The sequence below is a fragment of the Arvicola amphibius genome, chromosome 13 (genome assembly GCF_903992535.2).
Source record: "Arvicola amphibius chromosome 13, mArvAmp1.2, whole genome shotgun sequence".
NCBI lineage: Eukaryota > Metazoa > Chordata > Mammalia > Rodentia > Cricetidae > Arvicola > Arvicola amphibius.
The window spans coordinates 20,511,585-20,514,309 of NC_052059.1; the positions used below are offsets into that span (position 1 = coordinate 20,511,585).

At 39.9% G+C, this 2,725-nt stretch overlaps 1 non-coding gene across 1 annotated transcript; it reads left to right on the plus strand.

The window, feature by feature from the left end:
- Window positions 1–1,969: 1,969 nt before the first annotated feature.
- LOC119800529 lies at window positions 1,970–2,128 on the plus strand. The gene has a single exon (XR_005283032.1). It is a non-coding gene; the product is annotated as a U1 spliceosomal RNA (small nuclear RNA).
- The last annotated feature ends 597 nt before the right edge of the window (window positions 2,129–2,725 follow it).

The following is a 2,725-nucleotide window of genomic DNA, read 5'->3' on the forward strand; positions in this document are numbered from 1 at the left end:
GGAATACAGAGTTGGATACAAATTACATAAAACTGATTTTTTTGTTGTACTTCTTATGACCCTAAACTTTCTCCTTTTTTCAAAATATGATCTAACTAGTGGCCCAGGCTGACCTCCGACTCATGACCTACCAGCCTCAAACTCCTTAGCCATTGGGATTACAAGTGTGCAGTTCCACAATTTTCTATGAAATTATTTCAAAATAAAATATTTAATTAATGAAATACCAGTGTTCATTTTCATGCAGCTTGCACTGTACTCTGGTGGGAGAGATAAATTAGCTGGTAAAATCATCACAGATTGCTTTATTTATTTCAGAAACTCCTTTGTTAGTTTGGTTGATTGATCAGTTGGTTAGCTGGTTGATTTTTTTTTTTTTTTGATAGGGTTTCTCTGTGCTGTCCTGGAATTTACTCTGTAGCCCAGGCTGGCCTCAAACCCAGATATCGGCCTTCATTTGCCTCTCAAGTACTGGTTCAAAGATGTGTGTTACCACCTCCCAGCTTTCTTGGCTAATTTTCTTTCTAATTTTCTTTTTTTTTAATAGAAAGAGCTATATTGTGCCACATTAAACTGTTAAATGAAAAAAGAAAACTGGAGTAGTCACATGAATAGCAAAGCAGAGGTTAGGATAAAAAACAGCTCCAAGAGGTAAAAATGACACATTACAGGATAACAAAGACTTCCAATCCTAAAGATCCATTTATAGAATGTATCTGTACCAACAACATAGTTTCAGGTTGTATTAGCTAAACACTGACAGAAATGGAAATGAGAAATTTCCAAACCAACAGTTTGAGTTAGAGCCCCAAAGCTCTCGTTCAGTAATCAGTAGGACAAAATCAGAACCCCCTCCTCACAGGAAGGAATCGATCAAGCCAATGTTAGAAAATGTGGTGCAGCCCCTCAGACAACTGCGTCAGCCCCTCAGACAATTATGGTACACAGTAGATTTATGGATTACACTCCGTGCACACAGAACCTGGCCTCTTCATGTGCCCACAAGACAGCCCATCAGCACACACTCAGGGTAACAGAGCCGATCTGAATGTCTTGTCCCCAGAGCTTTCTACCACTCAGTACTCACTTCATTTCTGTTTTCTGTTCTGCTTTATGTGTTTGTTTTGTTTTTGTGTTTGTCTATTTGACAAACTTTTGGTTTTATTTTTTTGCTCTTTGGGTTTTTTGTTTGTTTTTTTGTTTCCTTTTAAGTTTTTGTTTGTTTTCAGGACAGGGTTTTTCTGTATAACAGCTCTGGCTGTCTTGGGACTTGCTCTTGTAGACCAGGCTGGCCTCCAACTCAAAAAGATCCACCTGCCTCTGCCTCACAAGTGCTGGGATTAAAGGTCCCTTCCTCAAAAAACTAATAATAATAATATTAAATTAAATGCCTGGATGATCTTGCCATGGTGGGTATAATGCAAAAGGACAACATACCCAAGACATGTACACAGCTGTGTCCATCAACGCACTGTTTACAGAAGCCTACTTAGCGATGGATGAGCAGATAAAGCAAACGGGGTCTGTATATACTCTATCCCTCGGCCATAAATGAGGGCAATTATAGCAATTTCAAGAAAAATAGATAGAACTGTAGATCATCACATTAAGCAAAAGTATCAGACTCAAAAAGGAAAATACCATGTCTTTTCCTCACAAGTGAAACTTATGAAACCAGGCGGTGGTGGTGCATACCTTTAATCCCAGCACTCAGGAGGCAGAGGCAGATGGATCTCTGTGAGTTCGAGGCCAGCCTGGTTTACAAGAGCTAATTCCAGGACAGGCTCTAAAGCTACAGAGAAACCCTGTTTTGAAAAAAGAAAAAAAAAATGTTTTACCCAACACCAGGAATTGAAATCTCATAACTTAAATATATAGATTATTAATTTAATTTTAATATGTTGAAATCAATTATCATATATTTGAACTAAATTCTGAAAATAATCTTTCTCTGTATAAAGGTCTCCTCATACTCACTGGGCCAGGGAAATGCCATGAACACAAAGGTGCTTTCCCAGGGCAAAGCTCATTCATTGCAAGCTGGATGTGTGGCCCCTATGATTTCCTCACGTTCGGAAACTCGACAGCATAATTAGTGGTAGTGAGGGACCGCGTTCACACCCTCTTCTTAGGGGAAAAAGTCCCTCTCAAGAGAAAAGATGGGGTCGGTCCTTTGCTGCCAAACCCGACAACCCGAACCCCAAAGGAGAGTGACTCCCACAAGTCAACCTGTCTCCCACACATTATCCATGGTATGCACACACTCAAACATAAACTAATAATAAAGGAACGTAATAGAAAATATGTAAACAAAAGGAAATCACATGATATTGACAGTTTTGGCACTGAGTTACCGAAAGTGTTTAGGGTAACTGGCCTTATGAGTCTTGCGGGGGGAAAACATGGTTCATGGAACCCTTCAGAACAGAGAAAGAAACCAACTTGCTTCTGAGAATATTTGTGGAAATAAATGCCAAATTGGGGGTATTGTCCATAAAAATAAACCAGCAAAAAAAATCAAAACTAAAGTACCAACTTCCCACTACTAGGAGCGCCCCAGCGTCTTTCTCCCAAAGAGATGCTGTCCATTTACTTATTGTCACTTAATGCTAGATGTAAATTTCTGGCTGGGCAAAGGTGGCACACGCTTTTAATCCCAGTACTCAGGGGCAGAGGTAGGTGGATCTCTATGAATTCAGGGCCAGCCTGGTCTACAGAGAAAGCT